Raw genomic sequence first — 15,043 nt, forward strand, 5'->3', positions numbered from 1 at the left:
CAGCTTTAACAACATACTGGGGACACTTTTGGTTTCAACCTACTCCCTAACTTTGAGAGTGTTGTGTCTGTCCCCCAAGATCTGAGACCCCACAGTGGGAATTGTGGGCGAGTTATTTCACTCTGCTAAACTTCTGCCCTCTACTCTGTGTGATAAGGTTGTAGTAAAGGTTCTCTGAGGCCTTTTTCTGCTAGAAGTTTCTCCTCCCCTCCTCTAACCCCCGCCGCACCCTCGGAGCCTCTGCCAGGTGCCCTCAGTTGACCGACTGCAGCTCTTCCTTGGGACCTTGGTCAGAGGGAGCGTTGCCAAAAACTTGGCAGTCCCGCTGCCTCCGCAAAGAATGAAAATAGGGTGTTGTTTGGAAAGAAAGAGAGGAGGAGGAGGAGGAGGAGAGTAATTAAAGCTAATTATGGAAATAACAAGCTAGAAAGAAAAGCTAAGAGGAGAAAAATCCAGCCCCCATCACTAGGTGGGAGAGGAAGTCATCCTGGTTTGGAAGTCCAAGTTCCCTGGAGAAGTTTGGGGGTGACCAGGGAGGGTCAGAGAGCAGCTCGAGGTTTCATCTTGAGTCACAGTTTAAGTTCAATCATCAACTGCTTGGAGAACTGAGGACAAGAACAGAATAATATTTATAAAGCAGCTGAGCAAACTCAATGATGGCAGCTCATTCCTCCCCAGCCACGGCTGCTTCTAGAATTTCCATTCCCCAAGTTGGAGGGAAGCTGGCCAGTTTTTATTTCAGTCGTAAACGAATTAAAAGTGCATTGAACACAACTTACTGGAGTATACTCAGCACTCGTAGCAGCTCATCGAAGTCTTATTGCTGTCTGGGAGTTGAGGTATATTTTAAGAGAGGAAGGATTTTATCAATTACCTCCTCCTAGTTGTGGGAACTTCTCTTGAGGGAAGAGGAGATGTGGGTGGTTACAGGAAGAGAGAGGACAGAGTTCTGTGAACCCCGGTGCACACTTCCCCACAGCACAGCCTCTGGCTTCCTGGGGGCCTTGATCTTGCAGTTAATTTAAAAAACTCATAGAGTCCAACCACCCCTCTCACACATTCAAAAGCATCCATTGAGCACCGGTGGTATGCCATGTTTGGAGTTTAAAACAAAAGCTACCTATAAAAGCTCTGCTGCTCTCATTGATGTCTCACTCAACTGCGCTTTTGGTCTGGGGTTGCTTGGCGAGGTGGTGGCTCTCAGCAGCTGATGGCAAGTGCCAGGGGTTTGCGCTTTCCTCCTCCCTTCACTGAACCTGCCTGATTTCTTTTACCTGCTACCTTCAGAGGTGTGATGAACTTCGTGGCTCCCTCATGGACAAAGGGCAGGTGGAGTCCGTGAGATGTGAACTTGGTCCTAATAGCCCAGGTTCGGATACATGTATGGACATGAGTCTATACGTCCATGTGTGTGTTTGCTCCTGCCTGTGTGTGGTGTGCCTCCATGTGTGTCTATGTACCTGTACATGTGTGCATGTGTGTGCATGTATGGTATGTATGTGTGTGTGTGTGTGCACATGTGTGTCCATGTGTCTGCATGTGTGTGCATGGCTGTCACTGCCTGGGAATGCTTTTTTTGAGGGATGCTCTGTCACTTAGAGTGACAGAGTCACTTTCCCTATTTCTGGTAGAGGAAACTTCCATTTTCCTCTTTTCTGGACCTTATTTTTCCATATGGAATGTTTCTCTAACCCTTCACAAACTGGATCATTGGCAGTTTTTGCTGACTCCTTTGAACTCATAGTTGGGTAGACAGAATTCTAAATCCCAACTGCATTTTTTTTTTAAAGAAATTTTGAGCTTTTTCCAACCCTTCCTCTCTATATACAACCATATGCTTATTAGAATAAATGAAAATCTGAATGTTTGTTAACAGGAAACAATCATCAAAATGAAGACCAGCTATCTCTTTTTTTTTAATCTTTTATTTTGAGACGGGATCTCACTAAGTTCTTTAGAGCCTCGTTAAGTTGCTAAAGCCGGCCTTGAACTTGTGATCCTCCTGCTTCAGCCTCCAGAGCCTCTGGGATTACAGGTGTGTGCCACCCTGCTCAGCAAGATCAACTATCTTTTTTGTTGTTTTTCCAGATTGTTTTTCATTCGAAAATGGATATGTGCAGGAATGGAAGTTAAGAACTGAATCACGGGCCAAAAAGTGTTTTCAAGACCCCTAGGTGATGGTGACTTTGAAAGAAGACAGAGATAAGTTCAGTTACGTCTTGGGAGTGGCACACGAAAGTGACATTATCGATCTCCATCCAGCACTTTCATAGAAAACACTGCCTGCGGGTTTGAGTAAGAACCCAAAGGAACAGAAAGAGACAGAAATGCAGCACCTGAAGGGACAAGAGGGACTAAAGGTCACGTCACCTCCAGGCAGAGGGCTGGAATTCTCCAGCTAATCGCTTTACAGCTTCTCTCCTGGCCTTTACTGGACTCATGATGCAGTTAAAACCATCAGGGACATTTCGACAGGGTTGCCCTTTTTCTGCAGAGACATTTCAGAACCAGGCTGGGAATCAGGGATCGTGGAAGAAAGTGACAGTCACAGCTTTGCTCACCAACGAATAGTCCAGCACAGGAGCAATCTGCAGATGATTGGCAGCCTGTCCCCAACTCTCTCAAATCCAGAACCCTCAGGGCCCACAGACCCTCACTTGGTGAATAAGTCATGGAGGTAAGCCAAGGACTGCTGCCTCAGATCTTGAATTTTCTCTATTTCTTTTGATTCTAGAGGGGAAACCTTACCTTGCCCATGAAACAAACCAGGACTGAAAGATCTGAGCTGGGCTCCTTCTCACATGCGTTCCGTCTAGAAAACATGTGTTCCGTCTATGAAAACGTGTGTTCATATCCTCTCCTTTTACACCAAGACAGGCCCAGTTGAGATACCTGCTCCTAGATCTCACCTGGGGGGAGGAATTTGCTTCATTTCCCCCACTTTGCAATCTAGAGGCAGGAGAATGCATCTTGCTGTCACGGAGACCCATCCGACCTTACCCCTCAAGGCAGGGTACAGCAGGAGACAATGGGAATGCTTTGTGTTAGCAGAGGGGGATTGAGGAGATCCTAAACTCTATTTGCAGATTTATAATATTCCTCTGAAAATCCTTGTGCCTGGAATAAAATTACCATTTCCTTTGTTGTGACCTGTTTTGGTAGAATTGTAGAAGGTCATGGCTGGAAGAAACCTTAGAAAACCAACAACTCCCTCATTTAAAAATGAGAAAAATAAAGTCTGGAGAGGTTAAACCCAAGGTCATTGAGCTAATTAGTGGGTCTCCAGAGAAAATGAAGGGCTGGCTTTTCTTTTTAAGGAGGTTTTGATGGTTCCATTTCATGGGGGGACATTATAAGTGCTTTTGTGTGGGGATGATAGGAACTTTTTAGTAGAAAAGGAATTCTTTGAAATGTGAAGCCAATTCCCTCCCTGCCAAGAAACTTAAGAAATAACAGCAATGAGTTAGGACATCTGTCTATCATTGGAAATTTGGGAGGCAAATATTTTCACAAAACCTAAGTGTTCAAACAAACATGAGTAGCAAATATGGTCTCGACTCCAGCTGAGCCATGAAAACTTGGACAGAGAAGCAAGGGAAAATGGAAATGGAGGTGACTAGGAAATACAGGGCTCCAGGGTTCTTGCAAGATTATATGATAAATGAAGGTCATGCAGATTCAGGTTTTTTAAAGACATGAAGACTTTGCACCTTGCTCCCATGATCGTTGATTTGTTGGAAAGCATATAATCTTCTAAGTCTCTCCTTTGGATTGTAGCTGAAGATTGTAGCTGGACACAGGATTATGGGATGCTTCTTTCCTGCAGGGTTGGCATGGGCTCCGAATTGTCAGGTGTCTGAGTTGGACCTTCTTGCTCCTACATAGCTCCAAGTCAAGCCTTGATTAGGCAAGTGGGCTCTTGGTTCAGAAAAGGTCATGGATGGGAAAATGTCAACCTGGGAGCAGGAACAGCAAGAGCAGGTTGTTAGCCTGAAGGAAGACAAAGATGAGGTGAGAGAAGCAACAGAGTGGCCTGGGCCTTGCTGTGCCCTGGTGTGTGTGTGTGTTGGGGATAAGCTGGAGGGAGCCAGCGTGAATGTAAATTAGACTTTCAGTCTTCAAGCACTTTTCAATTGGACTTTGAGTCTTTAAGCACTTTTCAGGTGAGAAGTAGGTTAAGGAAAGATCTTCCCGTGTGATCTTTTGGTTATTCTTGTACATCCCCACCACTCTGCCAAAACACCATGAGCTCAGGGTAGCCGGGAAGACTTGCCCCAGAACAGATCAAAATGGGAACCCTTAGAAAAACCAATGTCATCTGACCATTTCTTTCTCTGGAGTGTGACTGGATCCCACAGTCATTGAAATAAACCTGATTCTTCTCGGGTTTTTAAGGAAAAAGTTGCACTCTTTGTAGCAAAAGAGGCAGAATTCTTTACCGCCCTTTGCCTAGATATGGGAGGATCATCTTGTGCCCCCTAAAAATGTAGAGCAAGCAAACTAAATCCCCAGGTTGATGGGGAACCCAGGGTGATTTGTACAGTTGACTTGAGGAAGCTGAAAATATGGCTTCCTGTTTTAGCCAGCTTTTTCGCTGCTGTGACTCAAAGACCTGACCAGAACAATTGTAAAGGAGGAAAACTTATTTAGGGGCTCACAGTTTCAGAGGTCTCAGTCTGTAGACAACCGGTTCCATTCCTCAGGGCTTGAGGTGAGGCTGAGCATCATGGTCCAAGAGTGTGGTGGAAGGAAGCAGCTCACATGATGATCAGAAAACAGAGAGAGACTCCACTCTCCAGATACAAAATATGTCCCCACAGGCATGTCCCCAATGTCCACCTCCTCCTGCCACACCCTACCTGCCTTCAGTTACCACTCGGTTAATCCCATCGGAGGATTAATTCGCTGATTGGATTAGGCTTTCATAACCTATTCGTTTCTCCTCTTAACCTAGCATTGTCTCACTCATGAGCTTTTGGGGAACATCCCATAATACTTCCCAAACTGGGCACCTGTCAATGGAATTCCGCCATTAGAGATGTGTTCATCAGCATCCTCTGCGGCCCAAACACAGCAGCTTTCTTTGAGAGTTTGAAGTACTTTGCTGGGAATAAAGAATACATTACGGCATCAGTGTGACTTGACTCATGGGTTCAGAGGTGAAAGGCAGGCTTAAGGGAAGGAAGGACTCCCAGGACAAGGGTTATCGATTTCCGGTCACTGCAGAGGGAAGTCCTGGGAAACAGTGCCACTTGTTTGGTTCTGATAAAACACAGAAGGACATGAGCAGACTCGGGAGCCTCTGCAGTTTGTATTGTCATTAAACAGAGTCACTGTGTATTCATAGGGTAGTCCACAATTTCCAGTGTGCTTCCATAATCCGTATTTCACTTCCCTCCCTGCCTGCCAAGTACGTTGGTGGGGAGGGTGGACAGCCATGAGAGGAGCAAAGTTTATGGAAGATGAAATCCAGCTGCCCAAGGAGGTTTCCTTTGGAATTTCGGCAATCGACCAGTGCTAGGGATTCGAACCCAGGTCTTGAGTTTGAGAGGCAGGCACTCTACGAGTTGGGCTATATCTCCAGCACCAGGGAGGTTTCCTAATGCCCAAGTTCCCCTGACGGCTTCAGCAGACTCCTAGGGGCTGGAAGGATGAAAATAACAGCAGTGGGGTCAGGATGGGAGGTCCAAAAACTTTCTGAAATAATATTTAAGGTTTATTTTTTGCAGATTCCAGTGTGCATTTTTTTGGGGGTGGGGACATACTGGGGGTTTGAACCTGGGGGTGCTTAACCACTGAGCCACAGCCTCAGCCCTTTTTATTATTTGAGCTAGGGTCTCACTAATTGCTCAGGGCTTTGCTAAGTTGCTGAGGCTGGCTTTAATCTTCCGATCCTCCTGCCTCAGCCTTCGAAGCGGCTGGGATTACAGGTATATGCCACACGCCTGGCACCAATACGATATGCTTTTTTTTTTTTTTTTTTTAAAGATTCACTGCATTCTCGAAGTGGTTTTTGAACCACAAAAGTTTAAGACCTTTAGACTTTTCAGTGCGTAACTAGAGAGATATGGGAAAAATTCACCAAGCACAATCCTTTTGGGAAGAGATGAGAGCTCATGATTGAAGAGGGAAGTCCAGGCTGGCGTGGCAGTGCCCGCACTCCAACACTGTTTACGGGGGGACCTTCCACAGGCAGCAGGATGTCACTAGGTGGACGTGGCCTTCCATCTTAATGACTTAATGAGGACCTTTTCTGGAGATTCTCCAAATACTCATGTCTTGCCTGGTACAGTGCCAGTATATTATCATGTGTAAGCCTCACTTTAAGAAGATTTGATTTAAAGAAATCATTTAAAAGATAAAAGTGGAGTGGAGCAATTCTTTGTAAAATAAGGCAAAGTAATTTTTGTAATTATTCTATGTATAAAGTGTCAATTTAGCTTAGGTCAATCCAGGTGTCAATCAAGAGCGCCAACCCAGGAGGCAGCGGGGGCCAGCCAGATTGCATCAGTAAGCCCAGACACATCTTTTACAAGCAATCTATTTTCCACTATCACTGATTTTGCTAATTCCTACATTGCATATCAACCACGAGTCCTCCTTTGATGAAACTAACATCTTGGTAGTTAGTTCTTATTGATGAAATTAAAGGAATCCAAGATGTGTACATTCAAGCTTAGAGGTGCTCCATTTCCTTCAATATAGGACCTAGAAATCCACTCAACCATGGACCTGATCCCTTTAGGGATATTTTCTTATCTTGAGCCCCAGTTAGTCCTATGTATGGCCATTGTTTCAAGAGGTGAGATAATGCAGATTATAGTGTCTGAATTTTGCCCAGGAATGTCCCTATGTCTGCAGTCAGCAGATCTTTTACAGGAAATTCTTGGAACACCCAACAGGACAGAGAACCAAGAGCTGGGACCTCACTGAGTTTACAGAATCAGTTGAACTGTTCTGAACCTGCTTTTTAATGGACATTTATCAAATTTAGTTTGAAGTTTGATTTTATTATGATCTGCTAGCAAGGTCATAGAGGAAAATGAATTATTGCCCACTTATATTTTCTTGAAGGCTTTTGTGATCTAACAAATCAAACCTAACCAAACTCCAAAAGTTGACCCTGACCAAACTGAATTGAACAGTTTGCAATAATGCTATTTTTCTTGTCTGTGTACATGTAATGTAGAATTTAACTACATGGATTCTAAATATTTTTTATTACTCTATAGTCAGAGCAGAAAGGCTATGGTGGAAAAGGATTCAGTGAAGTGAGGAATAATGGAAAGAAGGAAAGAAAGAGGGAGAGGGAGGGAGAGAGAGAAAAAAAAGAAAGAGAAAGAAAGAAAGAGAGAGAAAGAGATGAAGAGAAAGAGAAAGAAAGAGAAAGAAAGAAAGAAAAGGAAAGAAAGAAAGAAAAAGCAAGAAAGTAAGAAAGAAAGAAAAAGCAAGAAAGTAAGAAAGAAAGAAAAAGCAAGCAAGAAAGAAAGAAAAAGAAAGAAAGAAAGAAAGAAAGAAAGAAAAAGAAAGAAAGAAAGAAAGAAAGAAAGAAAGAAAGAAAGAAAAAATAAGAACCAAATGGCTTGGGAGGTCTTCGGAGTGTGGCTGACCTCAGTACTGGATGGGGAGCTCAGAGGGATGGAGAGACCAGAGGGACGGGGGCCTCAGCCCTAGAGGGCAGCCAGGGAAACAGAAGGAAGAAGTCCACTCCTTCCCAATGGAAGGGTTCCAGAAAGAAGGTAATGTCATTATTTCTTCATTAAAGAAATGCTTCCATATACCTTGAGAAACATTCTAACTGAATTAAGAGTAGAGACTGACCACAGCATTTATGAAATTTTTCTACCTCTACTTCCAGAAATCTGTTTGAAAACTGTATCAGTGACCTTGTCTCCTGACGCCGGGGGACCACGGCTTTTCTGACATTTCCCAAGTTCTACCTTTAGTAAAAACAGTCGATAGATGTTTCTTCCATGTCTATGGTGGTGGTGCTGGGTGTGGACGGACTGGCACAGAAACCTCAGACTCAGTTCTGACCTCGAGAACCAGGTCAGATGTTGATTTCATAGGATTAAACAACTGACCACCCAGTGTGAGATTTTATGCTCAGTATCATTGCTGTGGTTGAATGGGTCCCCCACTATGAAGTTCAGATATTGTAAACTTAATCCCCAAATTTACCTGTTAATGGTTCTTGGAGTTGAGGCCCATGGGAGATAATTAGATGGGGTCATGAGAGGAGGGCCACCATGATGGCATTAGTGGCTCTGTAGGAAGAGGAAGAGTGACCCAAGCTGGCATGCTTGCTGTCTTGCATTCAATGCCCTGACATTTTATGATGCAGCCTGAGGTCCTCACCTAATGCTGAGAAGATGCCAGAGCCATGGTCTTGAACTTCCCAGCTTCCCAAAGCATAAGCCAGATAAACCTTCCATTCTTTATAGGTTACCCAGTCTCAGGTATTTTGTTATAGCAACAGAAAATGGATGAAGACTTTGAGGGGGAAGTTTGCATCTGGGCCAAAGCTGTATTCTGAAAGCATAACTTTTTTTTTTTTTTTTTTTTTTGATGTAGAAAGAGAATCTTAGGATCAGAGCCAAGAGGTGGATAGGAATGGGGATGAGCTGAAGCAAGCAGCCATGTCATTCACACACATAAGGGCTTAGGAGACAATCTACCACTCTATCTACCACTTCATGACCAGTCTTGGCTGGACTACATGTGCCAAAGAGGCATCTAACCAGGGCTTTATTTGCCAGACCCCATACTCACTGCCATTAAGTCAGAAAAGGTCAAAACAACAATAAAACTCATGTCCAAAACATGATTCACTCACAGGCCAGAACGAATCTGCAGGTCGGTCTGATCCTGGGCCAGGACACACCACTAATGGGCTCATGGTCACACAGAAGAGAACTGAGAAATAAGAATTAGCAGGGGAGGGACGAAGGAGGCTAGAGGAGACTGGGGTGCTCTGCTTAGACCAAGTACAGGGGCTTCCTGGGTCCCCCACACAGCCCCAGAGAACCTGGTTCTGAGGGGACCCATCTCAGCACCCCACCCACCCAACTCAGCACACGGAAAAGGCTGTTATCAGCACGTAAACGAACCACACTAATTTAAAACGCTTTGCTTTCATTGAAATCAAACACAATTAACTTATTATTTTAACTACCCCGTGGAGTCTGTGGTGGAATTTTAAATACCAAAGAGAAGAATATGATAACTTTTGGAGCATTCAAAGAACAGTCAGGTCTTTTTATCAGCACGATTGTTTTGGAGCTCACTGTTTCTGAAAGAATGAAGGGCGGGAAGGTCCTCAGAGTGCATCTGTCTACCCTTTGACAGGTGAGAACACGGGGGCTGGACACTAAAGGAACTTGACTCGGTGACTCGACGACTTTGAGTGAGGTCAATGTCAAGACAGGACTACAAAGATTCTGGCTTGATTTCCACCACTGTTTAATTAAATTTGCCAGTCAACGGAAAATACAATTAACCTCAAAGTTAATTTTAAGTGTTCAATGAGTATTCAATTGACCTCAGAGTTTAAAAAAAAAAATTTGTTGAGATATAATTAACATAATATATAATTTACCAATTTGTAGTCTATAGGACAGTGGCCTTTAATACAGCCACAGAGTTGTGTGTTGCCCCAGAAGGAGACTCTGCAGCCCTTAGCTGTCAGCTCCAACATTCCCATCTGGTCATTTCTGACCTCCCACATTTTCAAAGTTTATCCATGTTGTGGTCTATATCGGTGCTTTTTGGTTACTGGTTAATACTCATATAGATTTATCACATTTTACTTAGCCATTCATCAGTTGATGGGCATTAAGTCCTTTCAGGTTTTGGGCTGTTATGAATAACCCACTATGCATGCTTGTGTACACGTTTTTGTGTGGACATGTGTTTTTATATCTCTTGGGTACACACCTAGGAGTGGAACTACTGGATTTGGTTTCCCTCTGAGTTACATCCCCAGCCCTTTTCATTTTTTTAAAATTTTGAGACGGGGTCTCACTAAGTTGTTTAGGTTCTTGCCAAGATGCTGAGGCTGGCCTTGAACTTGTGATCCTCCTTCCTCAGCCTCCTGAGTTGCTGGGATTATAAACACATGCCACTGCACCTGGCTAGATCATTATCTTTAACTGGATTAGGAATGGCCAATCTATTTTCTAAAGCATGGGCATCGTTTTGCATCCCCGTCGGCAGTGTGTTAGGATTCTGATTTCTGTACCAACACCGGTTACTATCTGTCTTTTATACTGCAGCCATCCTAGTGGGTGTGGCACCATCTCTTACCATGGTTTTGATTTGCATGTTCACAGTGACTAATGACACTGAGTATCTTTTTATATACTGTGTATCTTCTTTGGAGGAATGACTTCAGATTCTTGACCATTTTCAGCTGAGTTATTTGTCTTGACTTGTAATAGCTCCCTACATATTTTAGATACAAGTCCCTTAGGAGATGCATGATTTGCAAAACTCTTCTCCCATTTTGTCTTCTCACTTTCTCGATGGTATCTTTTAAAGCACCTACATTTTAAATTTTAATAACCTCATAAGATTCTAAATGGTGAATTACTTTTTCTCTGTCTCTGGGTCATTGACAGACCTTCATATACATGTGATGATACACGCACATGTGAATTCATCTAAATGAGGTTGCTTCAGCTAGAGATTAAGAGAAAAAAATGCATAGAAGTTGTAGCATTGAAGAAAACAGTAAAAAGTAGGCTTTGGTGGTGGGAGGGCTCCGAAGGTCTTTGCAGTCCTGTATCATCTGCCTTACACCAGAAGGTTCCTACTGAGTGTTGCTGTGAGAAGACTATATCCTTAAGGAACAGGACTGTAAATAGGGACAATCATGGAAGATTATGGCTCATAATCTTCTGCATACTCCTACTTAGAGAAAATAGAACTCCCTTAGCAATAACTGTGTATTAATGAAACCATGTGTGTCTGCTTCTTCCCGACTGGGCTACTTTATGCCACATATAAAACAAAGAAGTCTGTAGATGTCTGTGTATTTGTGTACGAGTGAGTGTGCCTATAAGGCTTGTGAGTGAAGCCAGAGTTCTAAGTTGCTATCATCATAGCACTAGAACAAAGTTGTTTTTCCTTATTATTTTCCTTGTCTTTCTCCCTTTACCTCCCCCCTCCCCCAACCCTGCCACTTCCCATCCAAACACAGGAATAGACTAATCAGGGAAATATGCACTGCTGTTTAGTAAAGGGGTCAAATCCATTTGGATGGAATTCCAGGCTCAACATGCTAACAATGGCAGGAAACTGGGTCTTCGAGCTGGCTGCGGCTCGGAGCTGTTGAGAGATGGATTGTTGAAAGAGTCAGCCCTGGGGTATGCTGCTTTGGCTTGCTTTGTGTTTGGAATGCTGACATGGTTCCAGACACAATGAGGGGTCTGTCTGTCCACACAGGAGAAGTTGTAATTACAGGAACAGAAGTTAAATTACTGCTCTTAATTGCAAATGCTTCCAGAGTGGTCCGTATACATCTCTACTAATTTGTCCTCTGGGTTTTATAGAGACAGACAGGATTTTTAATTTAACGTTTTTGGTGATTAGGGCAGCAGACTTCTTATCTGATATCCACTTCGAGCTGCAGTTCCCTGAGGATCGTGTCAGGCTCCTTACTCCTTCAAGTTCATACCCTCCTGGACTGCTTGTCTTGTGGGTTTTGATGACTCAGCCTGGCAGGTGGGGTCGCCTCTGCTGAGAAGCAGGGATTTCAAAGCCTTTCTGACTTTGGTGTCCTCAAACCAGGCTTTATTGACATCTTAGGTGGTAATCATAACACCCTGAGGAGAGGTCTCCTTGTGTATAGCACTGAGGAACCGCTTCCTAATTGGGACAGAAGGTTAACATCTGGCATTACATTCTGGAAAAGGAGCCTCAACAGATCTGTGTTTATAGCCAAACGGTACTGCCAAGTGGGAATTCTTTTCTTGTGGACTAGGACCTCTGTCTCTGTGTCTGTCAGGAAACACCCTGGGAAAACTCACCACTCGGGATGGCTCGACCCATCATTCATTCACACATTCACCCGTTCATCCAACAAGTGTCATCTAAGGGCCTGCTGTCTTGCCAGGTGTTGTAGTAGGGGTGGGAGGGTTGAAAGACAATATAGAGAAGGTCTCCTCTAAGAGCTGATGGACTCTGTAGGGACCAGAACACACACATCATATATGGTGTTCATGACAGAATTACGCACGTTATGTGACCTGCAGAGAAAAGGGATGAAAACCCAGGAAGAGCCGCACAGCTTCCACTGCATATCGTTGGCCAGAGTCAAGATATGGGTCAATACTACACCTGTCCCTGGCAAGCTGGTATGGTCCAACTCCTGGTCCAACTCTTAGGTCAACCAGACCTGCCCAAGAGGCAGCTTTCCTTGAAGCACATAACAAAAGAGAGAGTTTTGGACATTTGGGCAAAATCTGGGTTGTGTCTGAAAGAAGGGAGAATGACGTGGAGAGGGCAGCAGGGTGTGCGATGGGTGGTGACCCGGGGCAGAGGGAGGCAGGAACACGGGCAGGAGATGTCACAGGGTCAGGGAGAAGTGATGATGCCTGGGAAGGAAGAGGAGATTGTCACCCAGGAGAGGAGGACACACTTCTGAGAACTGTAGGGAGAATTGATGACAGTGATTCCTAAACATTTGTGGTACAACTGAGCCCTCTAAGAATCTAGTGCCAGTGGTTTTACACTAAATGTGAAGGCCCCATTGGTGTCCATGTGACCTTGGTGGCAGGGAAGCTGGTTGAACAGTCCTTTGTGAGGGCTGCACAGTTCTTGATTGGGGTGTGCAGCAGAGATTTCCAACCACACCATGTGGGAGGAGGAGGGACAAGAAGCAGCATTTGTCAATGGCTGGCCACCTGTATCATGGGCCATGCCAGACGCTTCCATAATGGGCGACCCTCTGAGGTCCAAGAAGCTGATGGAAAACCTGAGATGCTCAATGCATGGTTCAGAGTCCTGACCCTGGAAAACGATGACTCTCGGGCTCCAGCCTGGGTTTGTCTGTGTCACGGCACCAGGCGCCCCTTCCCACGCTGCCATATTTGGTCCACATGTGAATGAACTGTGATTACCAGCTTTCCTCTTTCCTGGAATCCTTCGGTGGCCTCTGTGCAGCTGAAGGAGACACTCAAGACCTCATGCCTGACAGTTTGGGGAGCTGACAGCAGAACATTTAAGGAATGACATCAAGTGGCTTTCCTCAAGGTCATTTCCTGTCAATGATCTCCTCAAAGATCACATTCCTTAAGGATGCGTGTGGTAGGAGGGAGGGCTGGAAACAGACCTTACTCTGTCAGGCGAGAGATGCCTGGGGCAGCTGTAGTGGGCAGGCGTGTGTGTGAGTGTGTGTGTGGTGTGTGTGTGAGTCTGTGTGTGTGTGGCATGCTTCGCTGATGAACACACTCCCTGCACTTGGCTAAAAACAAACCAGGTCTGCTAAAAGCTGCATGACTCACGCTTGAACCATCTTCACCCTGAGACAATACTTCTCATTTTAAAGGCAAATGCTGAGCTCAACAGTGACTGAGGTTATGCTGGGGGGTGACTGGGTGAAATGGGGCGTCTTGATTTGGCTTGTTGGAAGCAGCCCCTGCTTCGTGCTGCAATCAGAACTGACTTAAGTGGACCCTCACTATCTCTGCCTCTTTTATCACTCAGGTCTCCTAAGAATTCTCTGCTTTGGTGAAGCTGTAAATGCTAAGAAGAGACAGCTGGGGACAGGAAGTGATAATTGGGAAGTCCTGATTTCATGTGTGGGTTTCCTCCTTCATCGCCACACAGTGGTGGGCAATTCAACCATCTGAACCTCATCTACTCTGCTGTGAAATGGACACAGCACACTATATTAGAGAGCGTAGATGGGACCTGGAGATAGTGGGCACACAGTGCCTGACGCATAGTAGATGCTCGCCAATGCAGAGGCCAATATTCATTTGAGCTGAGCTATTTTCTCCCTTCCCCTTCTTTTTGCATAACATGGATTTATGTCTTCGGCGGAGGAAGACGGTCTGTTGTGCATCGTATATTTATTTGCCACCTCTCCTGCGTCCTTTGCAGTCTTGTACCACCTACTGGAGGATGACGATTTGTGGAGAGGGAGAATGGGGGAGCAGGAGACCTCAACTCTGTCTAGTTCTGCTCGAACACCATTCAGGCCCCGAGTGGTATCAGCCTAATGCCAGCGGACTCCATTCATTTGTCTGTAAAAGAAAGGTTTGAACAAAATGATCTTCGAGCCCTGCAGGATCTTGCTAGGCTATTTCTGGAGGCTCCTCTGTCTGCAGTACTGCTTTGAATTCTGGTGATGAACTAGTTAGTGTGTGAAACACTAACGACCACTTTACTAAGTCAGGTAGATTTTTTTTCTGTATCAACTGATAGGTCCTACCGTATTTCCTATGAGTGGTAAAGGGGACCAGCACCCTAAGGCCCTTGCTAGGAATTTCCCTCCAGGGCATGAGCAGACAGGGCTGTCTCCCAAAAGAGACCTCCATGTTTCCAGAATTATTATTATTTTTTTCCTTCCTTGTTCTTCATACACATTGCTTGTGAATGTGGGGAGTTTTGCATGCAGCTGATTTATAAGGGGGGCGGATCTCTCCGAGGCATAATTTATGTTGATTGTATTACCCACTTAAAATTGGTGTCTTAGCATGGACTTGGTAAGTCATTAAATATCAATTCCTCTTGTTTTTCTCACACTCAGGAATGGTAGGTTAAGAAGTCCAATTCTAGTTTTAAAAACATCAGAGGGACTAAATGGGGTCTAATCATGTTTTACTCAAGGACATGAGATGTGAGACTTTTCTAATGAGACAGACATCATTACCCTATGTACATGTATGATTACACGAATGGTATGAATCTACATTGTGTACAACCATGGAAACGAAATGATGTACCCCATTTGTGTACAATGAATCAAAATGTAGTCTGTAAAAAATTAAAAAATAAATAAATAATTTTTAAAAAGCTAACCAACTTGATTAGAGTG

The sequence above is a fragment of the Sciurus carolinensis genome, chromosome 7 (genome assembly GCF_902686445.1).
Source record: "Sciurus carolinensis chromosome 7, mSciCar1.2, whole genome shotgun sequence".
Taxonomy (NCBI): Eukaryota; Metazoa; Chordata; class Mammalia; order Rodentia; family Sciuridae; genus Sciurus; species Sciurus carolinensis.